We start from the raw sequence: 24,074 nt of genomic DNA, 5'->3' as shown, positions 1-24,074 counted from the left end.
CTGAAGAAAAGATGATCCTTAATTTAAAGTGACAAAGAACTTGGCAGAACTGTGTTCATGTTGTAGTGTTTTGTGGAAGGTAGAACTTGCAAGCAATACATCAGCTATTTAGCTGAGGAGATCTCTAAGCAAAGTATTGAAGGAATGACCTGGTCCCTCCTGAACATTTATGGTAAAATTGTTGAAAGAAAGAAAAGAAAGAAAAGAAAGGAAGAAAGGAAGAAAGAAAGAAGGAACTAGAACTTAAAGATTGGAAATGTTGTCAGCCTATCCACACTAAAAAAATAAAGTGTTTTTGGAAGAGGGCACTAATGGTGTAGCAAAGTGACCATTTAATAAGGAGATTAATACCTAAACCACAGACCTAAAATATCCATCTCAACAGAAGCCAGGTGCTGTTCTTCAAGATAAGGAAAGAATAATAACAACACTACCACCACTACCACCACCCACTGCCAAGGTAAATCAGAGATCATCAAAGTTGCCACTGCTATCACAGGCCCAAAGTGCAAGAATTCAGGGGACAGAATGGTTTCAAAGGGTAGGATGCCTCTTTCTTATATCTAAACTAAGACAATATGGAATTTTATTTCACTCAATGAGAGAACTTATATTTTAATTTGTTCATATAGATATTTCCATAAAGCAAACTATAACAAATATTCAACACTAAGTGTATTACAGGCCACAGTCACTGATCATGATTCAATGACACTAGAAATAATTTTTAAATGGTTTGAAACATCTTAAAATCTGAAAATTAACTGATCAAAGAGGAAAAATCACAGGCTCCCTAGAAATTAATGGAAAGATAAATACACAAAAATGCACAGAACACAGCAAAAGCCATACTTAAGTAAAAATTTATGCCCCTAAATCCTTTCATTATGAAGAAAATGACAATCACATGAATGTTATATTTACCTTAAGGTTAAAAAAAAAAGCATAAAAGTAACCAAAAGAAAATAAAAAGAATGAATGAATAAAAATAACAGATATAATTAGTGATACAGAAAGTTGGTAATTCCAAAAATGTGTTTTTTTAAATGCTTAAGAATATAAAACAAAACAAATATTAGCAAGACTGGGAAAGAATAAATGTATTATTTCCTAGAAAATATAAATAACCCAAATTAAACCAAGTAGTAAACCCAAAATTACCAAAGAAAGACTAGAAAGGTGACTATCATTTATTTATTTACTTACTCACTTATTTACTTATTTATTTAGATCTTATTATTTGAGAGACAGAGGTGGAGAGTGTGCATGAACTGTGGGAAGAACAGAGGGAAAGGGACAAGCAGACTCTGCTGAGCGCAGAGCTTGATTCAAGAGCTCAATCCCATGACCCCTAAGATCATGACCCAAGCACAAATCAAAGCCCAATGCTCAAGTGACTGAGCCACTCAGGCAGCTATTATTTTCAATAACACATCCAAAAAAACCTTTAAACCTGAATTCTAGGGGCACCTGGGTGGCTCAGTGGTTGAGCATCCGCCTTTGGCTCAGGTCTTGATCCAAGGTCCTGGGATCAAGTCCCACATCGGGCTCCCCACAAGGAGCCTGCTTCTCCTTCTGCCAATGTCTCTGCTTCTCTCTGAGTGTCTCTCATGAATAAATAAATAAAATATTTTTTTTAAATCTGAATTCTAACAGTTAAGTAATAACCACAATGTTATTTAAATTATTCCATACCAAATAAAAGATGAAATGTTTTCCAATTCATTTCATAAAACCAGCAAAACTTTATTACCAAAACTTAATTAAGAAACAAACTCTAAAACTATATACCTTTCTAAGTATTTCAGTTACTATGGCTACATAAAAAATAAATAAATAACCCTAATACTGACCAAGACACCGTTTACTTTGCTCATGAATCTGCAATTTAAACAGCTTGTCTCTGCTCCACTTAGCATCAACCAGGATGGCTCAAAGGCTGGGGACTGAAATTAAATAAAGCCTCATTCACTAATGTGTCTGATGGCTGACGCTGTCAGATGAAACCCTGGCTGGCTTCACATAGCTTCTGTATGTAGCCTAGGCTTCCTCATACTATAGTGGCTAGGTTCCAAAGGTAAGCAACCTGAGAGAGCCAGGCAAAAAACAGTACCACCTTTTCTGACCTAACTTCCTTCTAAGTCATATCAGCTCCTCAGTTCAAAGGCCAGCGCAAGTTCAAGAAGACGAGAAATACACTCAGCTTCTAAGTGGCATGGTTCTAGAAGAACATGTGTAATCACAAATATTGTTGAAATCAGTCTTCAAAATACCATATGCTTCAATCCACCTTCTGGCCACAGCAGTTCACATCCTTCCAACATGCAAAAAATATACTCATTCCCTCCCCCAATACCCGCAGCTACTAGGCTCAGGCTTGAGGTCCAGGTATGGATGAACTTCTTGGGTACAGTTCCTTAGATATAGCCCCTTGAGTATAGTTCCTCTTGATCTGAAGAGCTGTAAACAAAAAAGATAAGTTATCTATCTCCACAAACATGAATACAAAATGAAGAAGCAGACACAGGTCCATTAAAAGTTTAAAACCCAACTGGGCATATGCTGCCAATTCTTCAACTAGGGAATGATCCATGTGGCTCATGTCTTCCTACTCTGGGCTGTAAGTTCCATGGTAAATAGCCTGTTCTTGGCATTCTTCTTAACTGTAGAAGTTTGAGATCCAAAGGCCTCTTTTCATTTTGTACTGTCTCTGTGCCTTTCAGTCTAAATTGATATACTCCTTTCAACAACTATGTGGATCACAAGAATTAGAAAACAAGCCACAGACTCAGAGAAAATATTGCAAAAGACATATTGATAAAGTACTATTACCTAAAATATGCAAAGAATTCTTAAAACTCAAAAGTAAGAAAAAGAACCACCAGATTAAAAACTAGGCAAAAGATCTGAATAAGCCTACCAAAGAAGATACACAGATGGCAAATAAGCATATAAAAAGATGTTCAACATCATATTAGGAAAATACAAATTAAAATAAGATACTACTACACACCTACCAGAACGGCCAAAATCCAGAAAACTGACAACACTTAATGTTGGTGAGGATATGGAGTAACAGGAAATCTCATTAATTGGTGGTAGAAATGGAAAATGATACAGAAACTTTGGAAGACAATTTGGCAGTTTTTTGCAAAACTAAACATACTCTTATAATACCATACAGACATCACACTCCTTGGTATTAACCCAAAAGAGTTGAAAATTTATGTCTGCACGAAAACCTGCACACGGTTTATAGCAGCTTTACGCCCAACTGCCAAACCTTAGAAACGGCCACAATGTCCTTCTGGAGGTGAATGGATAAACCATACAGACAACAGAATACTACTCAGTATTTAAAAGAAATGAGCCATCAAACCATGAAAAGATGGAAAAAGTTTAAATGCATATTACTAAGCAAAAGAAGCCAATCTGACAAGGCTACATACTATACGACTCCAACCGTATGACACTCTGAAAAAGGCAAAACTATGAAAACAGTAAAGATTAGTTTGTCAGGGGTTGGGGGGGAGGATTAGATGAATAAGCAAGCATAGAAGATTTTTAGGGCAGTAAGAATATTCTGTATGATATTATAATGATAGATATATGTCATTATACACTTGCCCAAACCCACTGTACACACACCAAGAGTGAATCCTAATGTAAACTATGGGCCAGGAGCTATAATGATGTGTCAGTGCAGGCTCACTGATTTTAACAAATGCACCACTCCGGTGTATGAGAGGGACGGAGGATATGGGGAACCCTGTGCTTTCTGCTCAGTTTTGTTCTGAACCTAAAAATGCTCTTAAAAACAAGTATTTTTTTTTAAAAGTGTATGGACTTCATGTGAACCAATTCATAATCCACTACATTAACACCCATAAACTTCAAAATAACTCCTTGAGCTTTCCATAAGGTTCTGAGAGACAGTGCTCTTAAAATTCTTAGAGAATCTTTTGTGTTTAATAAAGAAGATCTATGAAGCACTGCAGGTCCTCAGCTCCTTAAAGAAACTACTATCTGGGATCCCTGGGTGGCACCGCGGTTTGGCGCCTGCCTTTGGCCCAGGGCTCGATCCTGGAGAACCGGGATCGAATCCCACGTCGGGCTCCTGGTGCATGGAGCCTGCTTCTCCCTCTGCCTGTGTCTCTGCCTCTCTCTCTCTGTGTGACTATCATAAATAAATAAAAATTTAAAAAAAAAAAGAAACTACTATCTTTGAGAGGTATGACATTAAATTTCCTGAGGCCTCAAAAAAGAGTTTTATAATCATTCCCTTGGCTTCACTGTTAAATGACAATAGTGTAGTTGGATCTTTTTCTGAAAATATTCTAGATTTGATCTCTTTCCACTTGACTTTTTCTCTTTTTTCTTTTTTTTTTTTCAAGTTTTTATTTTATTTTTAAGTTGGTGGGTTTTTTTTTTTTTTTTCCATTAGACTTTTCTTAATTTGAGAATTGTCTGCCATCTGGAGAAACTAGAAAAGACAGTTTTATTTTTGAACTCAGTAAGTTCTGGTTCCTTTATATTTAACAATTCTTTTCTTAGTTTATCTTATTCTGATCAGATTACTTTAACAAAATGCCAGAGTGGCTCATAAACAAAAATTTATTTCTCACAGTTCTGGAGGCTAGAAGCCCAAGATCAGGGTGCCAACATGGTTGGGTTCTAGTGAAGACCCTCTTCTAAATTGCAAACCGCCAACCTGTCACTGTATTCTCTCATGGTGGAAGGGGCTAGTCAGCTCTGTGGGGTTCTTTTACAAAAGCACTACTCCCATTTATGAGGGCTCCAGCCTCATGACCCAGGTATCTCCCCAAAGGCCCCAGATGCTAATATCATCATATGGGCATTAAGATTTAACCTAAGAAAAAAAAAAAAAAAGATTTAACCTAAGAATTTTGGAGGACACAATGATTCATACCATAGCACTCTCTCCTATCATATTTTATTACAAGCAGCAAGAAACAACCAGAAAATATCCCTGGAATACCTTTATCATACAATCCACTGTCATCAAGCAAACCATTTCCTACTTTCTACATTATCATAGGTGACAATGTTGCAAAACTTTCTTCTATTACATATCAAGGATCTTTTCACTAACTCCAAATGATTTTTTTTTTTCACTTTCCTTTAAACCTTCACTGACTTCCTCCTCAAAGGCTACTGGGTTTCCACCAATCTTTTCAAAGCCCTCCCGCTTCTGCCCATTGTCTATTCCTACATTGGCCTCAACTACTGTTACATTTTTAGGTTTCTGTTACATGTCACCACACTTCCAAATACCAAAATCTCTTTCAGTTTCTATAACTGCATAATAACGACTCCAAAATTTAGTGGTTTAAAAGATTATTATTTATTCAAGAATCTACAATTTCGGCAGGGCTTTTTGCTCCACTCAAAGGAGATATAAAAAACAACAAAGAATTACAGATGCTTATAACCAATGTATATATATATATATATATATATATATATATATATATATATATGATGGGCACAAAGGAGTTAGTGGTTAATTCCATCTGAGAAATCACAGAAAAAAAAACCCTCTGATCCAGAGTTGGGTGCTGACATAAAGGGCAGGAATATGAACGGGATCATATGCAAAAAACTGCAAATGTATTGATATATAGATAAGTCCATTGAGGAAGAACAGAAAGGAAAGAACTAGTATGAGGTTGAGACTAAAAAGGAAGGCTAGGAACAATGTTTCTATAGGAGTAAACAAGAGGCCTGGGATCAAATCAGCTCTAAAGAAGCTACACCATGGGGAGCTGCTACCGGGAACTATTGGAAATTGTGAAGAAATAAAATTGCTAAAGAAAGGCCCCTAAGTTATAAGAAAGAATGCCAAGAAGTGCTGTCATAGAGAGAGGCTGTCAAAGATACCACTTTAGTGATAAAAAAAAAAAAAAAAAAAAAAACAAACTACCAGGAAGAGAAGTAGGAAATGTCCTCAACTGAACAGCTAGAAGGTCAGGCTAGGGTACCCTGTGCATTCTGTATCTCTAACTCAAACACCTAACCTTTTCCAATATCTACTTAAAAAGCAGAGGTCGTAGTGACTATGACAATCTCAATACAACTTCTCTCCAAAAAAATCAACAGAAATTCAGTAAGGGCTGCAGTTATTTATACAAGCTGGATTATTTTCTCAAGGTTCTGATGGAAAGCATAAACCTGGAAAAGAGGGTGTGGTATTTCTCTCTCCTTTCCTCCATCTCTTTCTGTATCTCTGTGTGCACACATGAATCTCTCTTTAACCCCATTATATTTCTATATAACCACACATTAATAGTTTACTTCAAAGAAGTAATTTATTAACCCCATTATATTTCTATATAACCACATATTAATAGCTTACTTCAAAGAAGTAATTTATTACCAGAAGCCAAAAGCACGAACCCTATACTAAATCCTGACTGTCTGGTACATGTTTTCTCCTTAAAAGTGAAATTTTTATTTGGCAGTGGCACTTTTTGGAATAGAAGTGAGAACAACATTTAACAAAAGATTATTACTCTATAAAATAAACACTATCTTAGTGAGCCGCAGTCCCTGTGCCTAAAGGAGTCATGACAGCAACAGAAGATGCTGTCAGTTCTTATAGCTCAAGTGGACAAGAATTACAGTGGGAACTTCAAATAAAATAACTGGTGCAACAACTATAGCCACTCACATAAGGATTTCAAGTAGATATGCATAGAGAACAGAAGCAGGAAAAATTGTCTCATGTTAAACTGACAAACTAGAGCACTATTCTCTGTAACCTAAACCTCACTTATACTTAAAAACAAGCTTATATAAAACTTATATAGAATCTAATCACATCAAAAATATTTTTTAAGATCTAGATTCAGGTAGCTCTAACAAAAGTTGGAAGATCTCTATATTTCAACACAGAAATGACTCTGTTTTTCTGATTTCTGCTCCTGTAACCAACAGCCTGTATTGTTGTACTTATGCTTTAAAAAAAAAAAAAAGAAAAAAAAGCCCTCAACAAAGTAGGGATAGAGGAAACATAGCTCAACATTATAAAGGCTGTATACGAAAGAACCACAGCTAATACACCCTCAATGGGGGTAAACTGTGAGCTTTTTCCTCTATGCTCAGGAACGAGACAGGGATGTCCACTCTCACCATTGTTATTTAACACAGTACTGGAACTGGGAGTCCTAATCTCAGCAATCAGACAATAAAAAGAAATTTTAAAAAGGCATCCAATTCAGCAAGGAAGAAGTCAAACTTTCACTATTCACAGATGACACGATACTCTATGCAGAAAATCTAGAAGACTCCACAAAAAAGTTGCTAGAACTGATACATGAATTAGCAGTCGAAGGATATAAAATCAATGTGCAGAAAGTGATTGCATTTCTATACACCAATAATGAAGCAGCAGAAAGAGAAATCAAGGAATTGATCCCATTTACAACTGCATCGAAAACAATAAGATACCCAGAAATAAACCTAAATAAAGAGGTAAAAAATCTGTACTCTGAAACTATAGAACACATAAAAGAAATTGAAGGGACTCCTGAGTGGCTCACTGGTTGAGCATCTGCCTTCCACTCAGGGTGTGATCCTGGAGTCCTGGGATCGAGTCCCACATCGGGCTCCCTGCATGGAGCCTGCTTCTCCCTCTGCCAGTGTCTCTGCCTCTCTCTCTGTGTCTCTCATGAATGAATACATAAAATCTTAAAAAAAAAAAAAAGAAGGAGAAAGAAAGAAAGAAAAGAAAAGAAAAGAAAAGAAAAGAAAAGAAAAGAAAAGAAAAGAAAGAAAAGAAAAGAAAACGAAACGAAACTGAAGAGGACACAAAGAAATGGGAAAAAATTCCATGCTCTTGGATATGAAGAACAAACATCGTTAAAATATCTAAACTACCCAAAGCAATTAAACTTTTAAAGCAATCCCTATCAAAATACCAACATTTTTCACAGAGCTACAACAAACAATTCTAAAATTTGTATGGAATCACAAAAGTCCCTGAATAGCCAAACCAATCTTGAAAAAGAAAAACAAAACTAGAGGCATCACAATTCTAGACTTCAAGCTACAGTACAAAGCTGTAATCTAGATAGTACGGTACTGGCACAAACACAGTTCAACGGAACAGAATAGAAAACCTAGAAATGGGCCCACAACTATATGATCAACTAATCTTTGACAAAGCAGGAAAGAATATCCAATGGAAAAAAAGACATTCTCTTCAACAAGTGGTGTTGGGAAAAGTAGACAGCAACATGCAAAAGAATGCACCTGGACTATTTTCTTATAGCATACACAAAAATAAATTCAAAATGGATGAAAGACTTACATGTGAGACAGGAAACCATCAAAATACTAGAGGAGAACGCAGCAACCTCTTTGACTCAGTCAAAGCAACTTCTTACTAGAACTAAAAGGCACCCTATGGAATGGGAGAAAATATTTGCAAATGATATATCTGATAAAGTGTTAATATCTAAAATCTATAAAGAACTTATCAAACTCAATACTCAAAACCCAAATAATCCAGTTAAAAAATAGGCAGAAGATTTGAATAGACATTTCTCCAAAGACAGCCAGATGGCTAACAGACACATAAAAAAAAAAAATGCTTCACATCACTCATCATCAGGGAAATACAAATCAAAACCACAATGAGATACCACCTCACACCTGTCGGAATGGCTAAAATTAACAACACAGGAAACAACAGATGTTGTCAAGGCTGTAGAGAAAGGGGAACCGCCTTACACTATTGGTAGTAATGCAAACTGGTGCAGTCACTCTAGAGAAGTTTGGAGGTTCTTCTAAAAGTTAAATATAGAACTACCTTATGACTCAGCAATTGCACTACTAGGTATTTACCCAAAGGATACAAAAATATGTATTGGAAGAGGCACATGCATCCCGATGTTTACAGCAGCATTATCAACAATAACCAAATTATGGAGGGATCCCTGGGTGGCGCAGCGGTTTGGCACCTGCCTTTGGCCCAGGCGCGATCGTGGAGACCCAGGATCGAATCCCACGTCGGGCTACCGGTGCATGGAGCCTGCTTCTCCCTCTGCCTATGTCTCTGCCTCTCTCTCTCTCTCTCTCTCTGTGACTATCATAGATAAAAAAAAAAAATTTAAGAATTAAAAAAAAAAAATAACCAAATTATGGAAAGACCCCAAATGTCCATCGACTGATCAAATGATAAAGAAGAGATGGGGTGGGGTGTGTGCGTGTATGTGTGTGTGTGTGTGTGTGTGTGTGTGTGTGTGTAAACATATACAATGGAATATTACTCAGCCATTAACAAGAATGAAATCTTGTCATCTGCAACGATGTAGATGGATGTAGAGTGTATTATGCTAAGCAAAATAGGTCAGAGAAAGACAAATACCATATGATTTCACTCCTATGTGGAACCTAGGGAGCAAAACAGATGAACCTAAGGGAAGGGAATAAAAAAAGAGAGGGAAGCAAACCATAAGAGACTCTTAACTGCAGAGAACAAACTGAGGGTTGCTGGAGGAGAGGTGGGTGGGAGAATGTGCTAAATGGATGATGGGTATTAAGGAGGGCACTTACTGTGTTGAGTAGTGGGTGTTACATGTAAGTGATGAATCACTGTATTCTACTCCTGAAACCAGTATTACACTGTATGTTAACTAACTAGAATTTAAATAAAAGTTTGATTAAAAAATCAAAGAAAGAATGAATCTCATTGACCAACAACTGGTCAGGGTCCCCATGAGGGCAGTGCCTTCATGGCAGCATCTGTAGGCTCTTGACCTAGATGCAGCTAGAATAAGGAACACAGGGTCCAATAATCACCAATCAGCTATAAATGAGTTGGCAGAGTTATATGGAACTGCACAGAGCCATCATATACCAGGAACTGCCTAGAACTGCTTCCTTGGCAGGGACTATAACCTGACACTAATATATTCTTATCTTAGCTCTAGGATCTCAGCTCCAAATCAGGAAACAGTAAAAGTCCCACTTACCAACTTGCTACATTAGCCTACTCTGAAATTTACATTAAATTTTCTTTTAATTATTTATGTAGTAGTTCTATTTGACAGCCTTTTAAAGTTGAAATCTTTAGATAAAATCTTGCATACTGTTGGGCAGCACAAATCCTTATATTTTTTTGATGTATGCAGTAGTTTCTTTACCCCAAAATTGTTCCTGGAAAAATCCTAATAGATCTAAAAGGACTCACATCCCACTCCAAAATAAATAAAAAACAAAAAGTTCCCCATTCTATCCAAAAGAAAACAGACCAAGATATTTTTCCTTTGTTTAGCTAAAAGCCTCCTGAAGGTCTTCTAGCTACAACAGTTACTATATGGACTAGATGATTAGAATATTGTGCAATCTACTGTCAGGAGTGAACAAATATATGTTGGCTAACGACAAAAGGATAAACAAGTAGAAAAATAAAAGCAGTTGTGTTTGGCTAGTGATCTGGGTAGGAGGAAGTTGGGAGAAAAAAGAACACTGCAACCTATAGCATTAGACACATTCTACAAAGCACACTCTCCATCACACAGCTTAAAGATTCTCAAAAACAAATTTTCTGCAAAATCTTCCTAAGACACCTCACACAACCACAATACTCATTTTGAAGGCAAGTGGTCTAACAATAAAGAAACAAGAAAAAGGAAACTGCACAACTCCTAGAAGAAAACATAGGGAAAAGCTCCTTGATACTGGTCTTGGAAATGATTTTATATGACACCAGAAGCACAAGCAACAAAAGCAAAAAATAAATGGGACAACATCAACCTAAAAATTTCTGCACAGCCAAAGAAACAATCAACAAAATAAAAAGGCAACTGACAGAATTCAAGAAAATATCTGCAAACCACATATTGGTAATGGGTTACTATCCAAATTACACACAAGGAACTCATACAACTCAATAGAAAAAAAAAAAAGTTAAAAAAAAGGGCAGAAGACCTTAACAGAAATTTTTCCAAAGACGACATAACAATGGTCAACAGGTATATGAAGAGATGTTCAACATCATTAAGCATCAGGGAAATGCAAATCAAAACCGCAATGAGATATCACCTCATACCTGTGAGAATGGCTAGTAACAAAAAGAACAATTTTGGCAAAGACGTGGAGAAAAGAGAACCCTTGTGCACTGTTTTTGATAACGTAAATTGGTGTGGCCACTCTGGAAATTGGTATGGAGGTTCCTCAAAAAATTAAAAATAGAAAAATCATACAACCTAGCAACTCCACTCCTGTTTTTCTGAAGAAAACAAAGACACTAATTTCAAAAAGATATATACACATCTATGTTTACTGAAGCATTGTTTACAACAGGAAAAATATGGAAGCAGCCTAAGTGTATATAAAAAGATGAATGGATAAAGAAGATGTGGTAAACATACATATGCAATTAAATACAACTCAGCATAAAAAAAAGAACGAAATCTTGCCATTTGTGACAACATGGATGGACCTGGAGGGTATTAAACTAAGTGAAATAAGTCAGACAGGAAAGACAAATGCCGTATGATTTCAGTTATGTGTGGGATCTTTAAAAAAATGGGGTACAAACAAAACAGAAACAGACTCATAAATACTAAGAACAAACTGGTGGTTATTCAACTGGAGGACTGTAGGCAATTGGCAAACAGGTGAAGGAGATATATAAACTTCCAGTTATAGAAGTCACAGAAATGAAAAGTATAACATATACAGTCAATACTATTTTAATAACATTGTATGGTGACTATACTTATTGTGAGCATTGACTAACATATATAAGTGTTGAATCAGTATTGCATATTGTATGTCATCTACACTTCAATAAAAAAAAAACATTTTAAAGAAGAAAAAAGCACATAACCCTTTAAAAAAAAGATGTAATAAGTGTTGGCAAGGATACAGAGAATAGGAATCCTTGTACACTATTGGTGGGAATGTAAATTGGTATAGTCATTATGGAAAATAGTGTGTAGGTTCCTCAAAAACTAAAAATAGAACTACTATATATATGTGTGTGTGTATGTATGTGTGTATACACACACATACATACACACATGCATACACATATATACAACAGAATATTGTTCAGCCATGAGAAGGAAATCCTGCCCTTTACTACAACATGGGCATTATGCTAAATGACAGAAGTCAGACAGAGAAAGACAAATACTGTGTAATCTCACTATATACAGTACCTGAAAAAAAAACAAGCTAAAAAGACAGAGTAGAATGGTGGTTGAAGTGCTGCTGCAAGGGGCTGCAAGGTGGAGGAAATGGGAAGATGTTGGTTAGAAGTACAAACCTGTTATAAAATGAGTAAGTTCTGATGATCTAATGTACAGTATGGTGACTATAGGTAATAATACTGTATTATATATATTTGACAATTGCTACAAGAATAGACTTTAAGGGGCACCTGGGTGGCTCAGTTGGTTAAGTGTCTGCCTTCAGCTCAAGGCATGATCCCAGGTCCTGAGATCAAGTCCTATACACATCTCCCTGCTCAGCAGGGAGTCTGCTTCTCCCTCTCCCTCTGCCATTCCTCCTGCTTAGGCTCACTCACTCTCTCTCTCAAATAAATGAATAAAATCTTAAAAAATAATAATAATAATATCCTCTTGACTGTAGGTCCTTACATGTGTAAAATTCAAAACCTTGCCATATTAGAATGTGCCTGGTTATCCCATACATTTATACGTTTTTCAGATCTCAACAATAATAGCATTTTCTTGTAGACTACAGTAAGAATTATGATCTTCACCTTAAGGGTCACAGAATGATATTGATACTTTTTAAGCAGAAGATGGGACCAGATTTGTATTATAAAAGGAAGACACCCTAGCTGTAGTGGTGGAGAATGAATTTCTGATGTGGGGGTAAAGGGGGGGGCTAGAAGGGGTAAATGAATGATGCTATTGTAAAAATTGGATAAAATATAATTGCAATGGTACATGAGTAGAATCTTGGATAATAATCTATATCCAGATTATTATTATCTAGAGTGGTAGCAGCAGGAGAAAAAAGGATGGAGTGGACAGTAATTACAAAGCAAAACCGACAGGACCTGGCTTGGCACAGCATACAAGGAATGAGGGTTAGGAAGCTCTCCAAGACAGAGAGACAGTTGACCCTTTAAGCAACACGGTTTGAACTGTACGAGTCCACCTCCATCAGATTTTTTTTTTTTTACAGTACAATAATGTAAATGTATTTTCTCTTATTATTTTCTTAATAACATTTTCTTTTCTCTAGCTTCCTGTATTATAAGAATACAATATATAATACATATATACAAAATAATATGTTAATTAAGCCTTAAACCAGTAACAATTCCAGTCAACAGTAGGCTATTAGTCAAGTTTGGGAGTCAAAAGTTATACAGGAATTTTCGGCTGTTCAGGGTCAGCACCTCTAATCCCCACATTGTTCAAGGGTCAACTGTATACACTTTATACACACACACACACATAAAGGAAACTATAAAACTTTATTTTGGGGGCACCTGGGCGGCTCAGTCCATTAAGCACTTCAGCTCAGATCATGATCTCCAAGTCTTGGGATTGAGTCCCGGGTTAGGCTCCCTGGTTAGTGGGGAGTCCGCTTGTCCCTCCCCCTGCTCATGCTTGCTCACACTCGCTCTTGGCTCTCTCTTCCCCCTCTCAAATAAATAAATAAAATTTTCAAGAAATAATAAATAAAATTTTATTCTTAAAAGTAAAAAGATATTTAAATATATAGTATATCAATTCCCTAGAAAGGATGGCTGAACATAATTGTCTATCTCTCTTTGAATTAATATCCTTTGCAATATGACTTCATTGCTATTCCCATTAAAAAATATAGTGTATTCCCTTATTCACTTGTTTTGCCAACAGCCCAACAAAAGGGACACTGTAAATTCTAAGCCAGTTTTAAGTATGTACTTCAGAAGTCTTTGCAATTCTGCTACCTTGCTTAGATCCCTGAAACTGTCATTTAATAAGCCTAGCTAGGTTAGCCTGCTGCAGGATGAGAGAGATACAAGGCCTAATTGCCCCCAATGCCTCAGCCAAGAGCTCATCATCCTCATAAACACAGCCATCTATAGTTAAACAGATGAACACAAATGCATAAGGGAGCCAAGCTGAGATCATAACCATCCAGTTGATCCCAGCCTAATGTGCTGATCCAGAAGATGGTGAGCTAAATAAATGGTTGCTGTTTTAAGCCATTAAGCTTAGCTTAACCTTAGGAAGTTTCCTATACAACAAAAGACAACCAATAAATCTACCTAAGCTTTTTAGAGATTTATACTAGGCAGCTAGCTAGATTTTTTGATTAAGTGAGTGGTAACAACCAGAATAAAATCAAATGACAAAGACAGAACACCAGATAGTAGCCAGGCCTCTGCCTATACATCCTAAACGAAAGCTTTCCGGTTGATACAACTCACCCACGTAGACAGAGCTCTCAGTCAGGCTTCCATTCAGAAAAGAAACCTATCAGAAATATATCTATCTATTCAATAACAGAGAAAACTCATGTCAGCTTCCAGTAATCATCAATGTATGCTTTATTCTTAAATAAAAACAAGTTTGAAGAATTTCCAAGCATATGAGGAAACTGGGAGCAGGGAAGAGAAAGAAAAAAAATAAACTAATTTCAGAGATCATTCCCAAAGATTATTAGTCTCAAAGAATATTCAGGAAAAAGAAAATGTAAAAAATTAAATTCTAACTAGTACCTTTAATATTATAAAACATGAACAGGATGCTATAGAAACAAAGAGCACTAAAGGAACAGAATTCCTTGAAAATAAATATGACTGCTAAAAATATTTTTCAAAAGAAAGAAAAATAAAGACAAGGACATTTCTTAGAACACACAGCAAAAAGAAAAAGAAAAATATAGGAGAACAAATGATAGAAGAAATGGAGAGTAAGCCTAAGAGAAGTTCCAGAGAGAGAAAAGCAAGAAAATATAGAAAAAACAATCCATGTGAGACAGGAACTCCTCAAAACCCTAGAGGAGAACACAGACCTCGGCTGCAGTAACTTTTTACTAGACACATCTCCAGAGGCAAGGGAAACAAAAGCAAAAATGAACTACCAGGACTTCAAGATTAAAGGTTTTTGCACAGCAAAGGAAACAATCACCAAAATTAAAAGGCAAACTACAGAATGGGAGAAAATATTCACAAATGACATATCAGATAAAGGGCTAATATCCAAAATCTACAAAGAACTTATCAAACTCAACACCCAAAAAACAAAAATCCAGTCAAGAAATGGACAGAAGACATGAACAGACATTTCTCCAAAGAAGATATACAAATGGCTAACAGATATATGAAAAAAATAAGATCAATATCTAGATATATTCTTTAGATTTCTGAGCATGAGCTATATAAGTTAAATATCCTAAAATCTTCCAGAAAGGCAAGAAATAAGCAGGCATCAGGCTTCTCAGGAATAGCACAAAATTCTAGAAGGCAATGTAGCATGTCTTCAAAATTCTGAAGGAAGATGCTTTGAATTTAAAACTCTATACCATAGGTCATTCAAATATAAGGATCAAACAAAAACATTTTCAGACACGTAAGAACCATAAGATTTGTTAGTAGGCAATGTTCTGAAGATACTGAAAATGTTATTCAGTAAAATGAAGTGAGAAACAAAGAAAACACTGGATCTAAGAAACAGAAGATCTACCCCAGAAACATAGCAAAGGGAAGATCCTGAATGACAACTATGCAGCCAACTTAAAGAGTAACAGATCCCAAGTGGATCAGAAAGACAAAAGGATCTAAAAGGACTGTCACCGGGCAGCCCCAGTGGCACAGCGGTTTACTGCCGCCTGCAGCCCAGGTCGTGATCCTGGAGACCCTGGATCGAGTCCCACATCAGGCTTTCTACATGGTGCCTGCTTCTCCCTCTGCCTGTGTCTCTGCCTCTCTCTCTCTCTCTCTCTCTCTCTCTCTCGTCTCTATGAATAAATAAATAAAATCTTAAAATAAATAAATAAATAAATAAATAAATAAATAAATGTACTGTCACCAAGAAGAAAGATTTTATAACCCAGTATGACAGAGAAAGCAGGTAATTTTCAGAATGAATATATCTTACTCTTTTGTCAATTAGAAGGAAAAACAAGTAAGTCCTAACTCTAGAAGGAAAAACAATACATAAGAAAGTCAAGGTACAATTACAAAGAAAATTAAAATGCTACATAATTTTGAGAAATTTATGTAGTAGAAGAAAAATAATCAATTTTACTTTGATCCCAGAAGCATTATCCATAGGGTGAGGACTCTGGACATAGACAAAAGAAATGGAATCATAATATATACTATTTTATTCTGTATTGTATAATCATAATAAGTTAAATAGTTAAATGCTGTTTACTGATTTTACCTTTTAGTATAAATTGAAAGCATGGAAGAGTTAACTACAATTACAGAAAGTTTTTAACACTAATAGCAATTATTTACATGGTATTTATTATGTATATGTAAATGCTTTACATATATTAAATTATTTAAGCATCATAATAATCTTGTGAAATAAGGGATCCCTCCCTGGGTGGCGCAACGGTTTGGCGCCTGCCTTTGGCCCAGGGCGTGATCCCAGAGACCAGGGATCGAATCCCACATAGGGCTCCCGGTGCATGGAGCCTGCTTCTCCCTCTGCCTGTGTCTCTGCCTCTCTCTTTCTCTCTCTCTCTGTGACTATCATAAATAAATAAAAAATTTTAAAAAATTTAAAAAAAAATAATAATCTTGTGAAATAAGTTACTCCCCATTTTACAGTTGGGGAAAATAAGGCACAGAAAGATTAAATAACTTGCCAGTTCATACAGCTATAATGTCATAGAACCTGGCTTTTGAAACCAGGCAGCCTGGCTCCAATATTTACATTCTGAACCACAACTATACTGCCTTCTTTAAATAGAATATAAATATTATCGACTGATAATTTTAAAGTCAATAGATATCTGATAGAAGTTAAAAGGCCAAAAGGAGGTAAAAGAGTTGAAGTAAAGGATATGAATAACATCCTCACTTCATAAAACAAGAAATAAGAGATAATGCTAAAAGCTAATGGAACATAAAATAGAAGTTTAGGTATACGAGAATTGCAAAGATAGAGGAAATAACATTGATAATATATAACTATATAAAATTTGAAGTAGCACAAGAATAGCGTAAATGAATTAAATCCTCATCTTCAAAGTTAAAACCAGTAAATAGCATCTAAGTTACTGCCTTAGATGATGAATCAAGAAATAGTGATATAAGTATACTATTTTAAATTATAGAGACATCCATTAGAGGGCAAAAATAATTAAAATTTGCTGGCAGCACTCAGAGAGGCTAGTATACAGTAGAACATTTAAAAGTATAAGCTCTAGGGATACCTGGGTGGTTCAGTCAGTTTAGTGTCTGCCTTTGGCTCAGGTCTTGACCCCAGGGTCTGGGATCGACCTGCATAGGGCTTCTTGCTCAGCAGGGAGTCTGCTTCTCCTTCTCCCTCTGCCCCTGATCATGCTCTCTCCCTCTGTCTCCCTCTCTCCTTCTCTCTCTCTCTCTCTCTCACATATATATTATATATGTGTGTGTATGCATGTTTTATATATATAAAATCTTTAAAAAAAAAAAAACTATAAGGTCTGTATCAAAACTTCCCGGGATCAAACCCAACCACTCTACTTAGTATTAATAGCATTACTGAAAAAGGTTACTCTATCTTCCCAATTTCCTTATCTGAAAATGGCTAATTCATTCGGATATTATTATTAAAAGACTTAATACTTGTAGAACATTAGAACTGTGACTAGCCCATGTAAGTAAGCCCTAAATAAAGGTTTGGTATCAGCTATGAATCAGAGGAAAGAACACAAACACATGAACAAACATACACACATTTACATGTAGTTCCTGATATACTTAGCCAAGGATCCAAAATCTTATTAGCAGTGAGACTATCACTCAGAGCAGGAATAGATATAGAATGTCTCAACACTGCTTCCACTGACCTCTAGCGTCCTGCACTACCAGCAAGAGGACAAGGTGAGGTCTAGCAATATTTGACAAGCTGAATTGTTATGGTCCCATTTCTCTTTTATGCTCAGGCTTACACCACCACTTTGGGAAGAACAACCCCTAACAACCCATAGCCTTTAATGAAAAGAAATTACAAACATCTGGGTTCCTTCTGGTTCTTGAGGCAAACCCAGTGCCGATAAGTCTGCAACTTCATCTAAGAAAATAGAATCAATATCCAGATGTCCCCAAACATTTCTTGCTTCCTCCAGGTTTCTAATGTTTGGAAAAACTGTTTCTCCACAGACTGCCCCTGAGGAGTAGAACTAGAGTTCTGATCTCCGTAGGAAACATGAAAAATCATGGTTCCTGCCATATATCTCAAAAGTTCAGTAGGAAAAACGGACACATACAAAAACATGAGAAACTGTGCAAACGAACAAGATAAAGGGGATTGAATAAAAGATACAGAATTTTGGAAAATGAAATTAAGTAAAGAGAAGTCAAAGTAAAAAGAATACAGTGAGAAAAAATAGGAAAGCGACAATGCAAAAGGAGAGCTTTGGCAACATAAGTACTTTGGTTTAACTGAAAGAAAAGATTTATATGAAACTACACTACTGAAGGCCATGGAGGGGCAGCCCAGGTGGCTCAGCGGTTTAGCACCACCTTCGGCCCATGGCGTGATCCTGGAGACCTAGAATCCCTGCGTCAGGCTCCCTGCATGGAGCCTGCTTCTCCCTCTGCCTGTGTCTCTGCCTCTCTCTCTCTCTCTCTCTCTCTCTCTCTCTCTGTGTGTGTGTGTGTGTGTGTGTGTGTGTGTGTGTGTGTCTCGTGAATAAATAAAATCTTAAAAAAAAAAAAAAGGCCATGGAGAATCTGCAGCCTTTGGGAGTATGTAACAAGCAGATATATGGAATAAGGTATTTCAAAAAGTTAAATCTTTCTTTCTACACTTACTCTCTAGATGACTCAAATGGTCTCATAATCTAAATACTATCTCTATGCTGATCATTTCCAGACCTCCTTCCTGAACTTCAGTCTAGTATACCCACATGGACCTAGACAGTCTTGCTCAGCATGGATGTCAAGCAGGCATCACAAACTTATCATGGGCCAAGCTTAACTCCTGAAAATCCCCTGCCAAACTTGCTCCTTTCAGAGCCACCTACATCTCCTTAATGATAATTCCATCCTTTAGCTGCTTAGGTCAAAGACCTTCAAATAATCCTTGACTCTTCTTTCCCTTTCACACCTCACATCCAATCCATCAGAATATTCTGTTGGCTCTACTTCAAATATTTCCAAACTAGAATACCTCTCACTACTCCCACTGCTATCATTGAGGTCTGTGCTACTATTCTCTCTGACCAGATTGTTGTCAAAACTCCTCTCCCTACATCCCTTCTCTCTTCAATATGGGTACAAAAAAAAAAAAAAAAAAATATGGGTACAACAATGATTCTGTTAACATGTAAGTCAGATCATCTCATGTGTATGTTTAAAGGCTAGCCATTTCATTCAGAGTAAAACCAGACTCCTAATTGTGACTTACAATCTATATCTTCCCACTCGGTATCTCTCCCATCACACAAACCTTTGATTTCTACTACTCATCTTCTAGCTCACTCTCTCCTCCTCAGTATCCAGAGAAGCCAGGCACACCTGCCCCTTGGGACCCCTGCTGTTTGTTCCCTTTGCCTGGAGAACACTCCTCCCCCAGATATTCCTTCCCCACTCAATTCAAGTCTTTATTCAAATGCCACCTTTACAGAAGGGCCTTCCTGGCCACTTGACCAAAATGTCAACATTTCACCCTTGATACTCCCTTCATACCCCATCATTTATATATATTTTTTCTTCCTCTGCAGCTATCACCATTTGATATACTATGTATTATGCTTGTCATTCTTCTCTATCCTTACTAGACCAGGAGTCACACATTTCTGTTTGTTTTGTTTGCTGATTACTACATACTTAGCACCTAAAAAGAGTCCTTGACACAAAGTAAGCATTCAATAGATATTTGTTAAATGAATGAAAGAACATGACAATTACTGTATAAAGTACATTAGAAGGAGAAGAAATTATAGTTGATTACCATTTATGATGCAAAGTTTCTGGGGGATACAGAGATGAAAAGGGCAACAATGAGAATGAGACACAATTAACTATAATCCAAAATAGCTATTCATAACTTTCATGTGAAAGTAGTATAAAAACTGAGAGAAAATTCTATTGCTAGGAGACTACTGCACCAACACAGGGATCAGGTGATCAGACACTATACTAGATAGAGTGCAATAACAATGGAAAGGTCAGATGTGATAATGATTATAATAATGGACAGAAATAGTTGAATTTGGTGAGTAGCTGAACAGGGAAAGACATGATCACTAAGTGTCAAGCTTAGATGATAAAAAGAATGGTGGTGCCATTAAGAAAGACAGAAAGAAAGAAAAAGAAAGGAAGAAAGGGAGGAAGGGAGAAAGGAAGGAAGGAAGGAGTTTAAAGTGGATAGAAAAAAATGGTAAGTCCAACATTAGACACGTTTTGTTTGAGGTAACAGCAGACCGTACAAGAGAAAATTTTAGGACACGGTTTTAGATTCAGAGCTGTGACTCAGGTTAAGAAATATAGACTTAAAAGTTATTTTCCCACTGAGAGATGACTGAACTGAAAAAGGTAAGATTTCTAAGCAAAAGACGAAAGGCAAAAGCCATGGGAAACAGGCAAACTTATAGATGGGGAGGAAGAGGTACAAATAAACATAACAGAAAAACTTGAGAGGAAGAAATAAAACCAGGACACCTCACTATATATATAGTAGCCAAAGCTATAAAAATTTCTTTTAAAAAATAGCAAGTTACCATCCATTTTCATATTTAATAACTTTGCAACTATGTTCATTAGGTACTCAAAATCTCAGATGAAATCAAGGCAATATTTTAGTTCAATCTTAGAATTGTCAGACTAGTGCAATGAGACTTTTTTCTGGTAACCTCTGAAACAACAGCTGTACATTTGTACAAGTACAAAAGATACAAAAGATACAAGATACAAGCCGTCACCTAGGAAACCACTTAATATCATGGCAAATTGCTCTGCCCTAGCTCCACACATATAAGAGGTATTCAAAATATATTCATTTATACAGATAGCAAACAGGACAAGTAACAAAATGTAGAAATAGGTAAATTTTAAATAATTAGTTCAGGGGAGAAAAGGGAAAGGGGAAGCCATTGTTTAATGGGTATAGAGTTTCAGTTTGAAAAAATGAAAAGTTCTGGAGGTGGAAAGTGGTAACAGCCGTACAATATGAATATACTCAATTCCACTAAACTGCACACTTAAAACGGTAAATTTCATGTTACATATATTTTTCTACAGTTAAAAAAGTAACTGTTTCAGCTCATATTTTGTGCTATAAGCTAAATGTTAATGCTCCAGGAGCAACTGTCATATCAATATTCTTTTAATTCTGACTCTCTGGATTCTGTAATTCAGCAATGAGGAGAAAAAGCTTTGATCCAAAATGAAACTGACAAAGGAAACTAGACAACAAAATGAAAACAGGTTGGTTTGTTTTTAGTATTTTTACTTTATTTTTATTTGTTAAGTATGCTCTAGGTATACTGTGGGGCTCAAACTCAAGACCTCAAGATCAAAAGTCACATGCTCCACCAAATGTGCTAACCAGGCACCCCAAAAATAGGTTTTTTCAATTCAAAATATTTTTTATGAATTATTCTTTCTTAATTTGCTTACTCTTCGCTTCTCCATTTGTAGTCCAAATCCTTATTATCCCTCTTGGAAAGGACACAGTGGTTTACAACCATCCAAATATTAACCCTTCAAGTAGAGATCTCATCTTCTTCATGAAATCTTCTACCAGCCCAAAGTATACTGATCTCTTCATTGCTAAATTCTCATCCTTTGTGGTCTAAATTAGTACACTTCCTGAACTATCTGTGGTCAGATGCCATTTTTAAAAATTTTCTAACCCATTTTGGACTGATACTTCCATAATATGAAGTTGAAATATCCAGAAATTTTTTAAACATGCAAAAGAGAAGTTAAATTTTATTATAACTCAACAAACATAAAATTGCTGTCAAATTTTTTTTAAAGATTTTATTTATTGAGAGTGTGTGCATGTGCACAAGTGGGGGATGGGCAGAGGGAGAAGGGGGGACAGAGAGAGAGAATCTAAAGCAGACTCCATGCTGAGTATAGAACCAAATGCAGAGCTCAATCCTACAACGTTGAGATCATGACCTCAGTCGAAATCACAGTCAGACACTTAACTGACTGAGTGACCCAGGCTCCACTGTCAAATTTCCATTGAAGTTCCTAAAGCTGATTCTCAATTTCTATACTTCTATTCCAGCACAGTGATAACAATTAGTGCACCAGCAACAATCTGCAGTCTGCACTTTGAGAAGCACTGACTTAAACAACTCAGGGATTCAGTCAATAAATCTTTATTATATACTATAGGGTATGTTATATACTTAGGGTAATCAGGTACATATCCTAGGCTTTTTCTCTAAAACCATAAGTTTTCCTCTATTTTGTGGGAAAGAACACTAACAAGTGTGAATCAATGATAAATAATACAGATAAATAAGCTTAAATAAGCTTTGTTGTTGTTCAGAAGAAAAGGATCACTGAAGTCTGGAGTAGTGAAGATAATCTCTTTTAAAAAAAAGTGAAATCTGAAGTCAGCATCTGTATTTTTTTTTAAGATTTTTTATTTATGTATTCATGGGAGACATGGAGAGAGAGGCAGAGGCTCAACCACTGAGCCACCCAGGTGCCCCAGCATCTGTATTTAAACAGGATTCAGATACGAAAAAGATGGTAACTCCAGAGACTGGAGACTACATGTAAAGGTACAGAGGTGAGAATCAACATAGCATGTTGATTACAAAATGAACTGAATAGCTCTCACTAGAGGGACAAGTATTGATAGGCAGGGAACTGAAAGACAGGCAGAGTCTACATACAGAAAAACAAGCAAGGAAAATGCATCAAAGTTTCTCAAAAAGTACCACAACAGAATTAGTGTCCTAGAAAGGTAAGCCAACAGTGGTATCAAAGTTGGAGTAGAGCAAGGTGGAAATTCTTCACTTGCAGGGATCATACATTTTACTTTTTTACATAACCTATAGAACCTAGAGAAGTACTCAGCCCATGGTGGATAGAAAATGTATCTTTCTTAAGCATCAGGTATTAAAAAAATAATTAAAATTCTATTAGAAGTACTAATTGAAGATACTCATCTTTACTTCACCTGACTCCTGAAGATTAAAATAAAATGTATAGATACGTAAGTGTGTATAACAAGTAAAGAGAATTCAGCTTGGAAAGAGTTGGTCATGGGGCAGCAAGAGATTTCAACAAGGGATCCCTGGGTGGCGCAGCAGTTTGGCGCCTGCCTTTGGCCCAGGGCGCGATCCTGGAGACCCGGGATCGAATCCCACATCGGGCTCCCGGTGCATGGAGCCTGCTTCTCCCTCCGCCTGTGTCTCTGCCTCTCTCTCTCTCTCTCTCTCTGTGACTATCATAAATAAATAAAATTTAAAAAAAAAAAAAAAAAGAGATTTCAACAAGTTTCTAAAAGACAAAAGGTATACAGGAATATATTGACAACTTAAACAAAACATAATATACTAGGAGGAAGTTGTAACTGAGGTGATAGCAGACCTCACTGGAATCCCAGAGAGACTCTAAGCTCGGAGACACCTGAAGAACTGTCTCTAAGGAATATTAGGAAAGGGATGAGAAGAGTGGCTAAGAACAGAGATTAATTGAAGATCTCAATATAGAAAAACTGTACCAATCAAAATACCACCTACCTTCCTCTTGCATCTCCATCCATGAAGCATCCAGGAAGGAGCCTAATATTTACCACCAGACAAAAACAATAAGAGTATATTTAATTATTCTTTGCAGCAAAGATGGCCATCTGTGGACCAAAATTTATACACCTTCTTCTACAGTATAAAGTTGTCCCTAAGAAATAACTGCTTAGCCAAAAACAGCATTTCTC

General features: G+C 36.4%; 2 long non-coding RNA genes across 2 annotated transcripts in view; both read right to left on the bottom strand.

Moving 5' to 3' along the window:
• Window positions 1-24,074, bottom strand: part of LOC140599360 (uncharacterized) — a 166,920-nt gene that overhangs the window by 132,391 nt on the left and 10,455 nt on the right. The gene's annotated exons all lie outside the window — the stretch shown is intronic.
• Window positions 599-24,074, bottom strand: LOC140599361 (uncharacterized). The gene is made up of 2 exons (XR_012002145.1): window positions 23,881-24,074; window positions 599-2,460 (listed from the first exon to the last, which is right to left on the bottom strand). It is a non-coding gene; the product is annotated as an uncharacterized lncRNA (long non-coding RNA).

The sequence above is a fragment of the Vulpes vulpes genome, chromosome 6, assembly GCF_048418805.1.
Source record: "Vulpes vulpes isolate BD-2025 chromosome 6, VulVul3, whole genome shotgun sequence".
Lineage (NCBI taxonomy): Eukaryota > Metazoa > Chordata > Mammalia > Carnivora > Canidae > Vulpes > Vulpes vulpes.
Note: the sequence above shows the minus strand (reverse complement) of the source record. Positions and strands in the feature narration are given on the sequence as shown.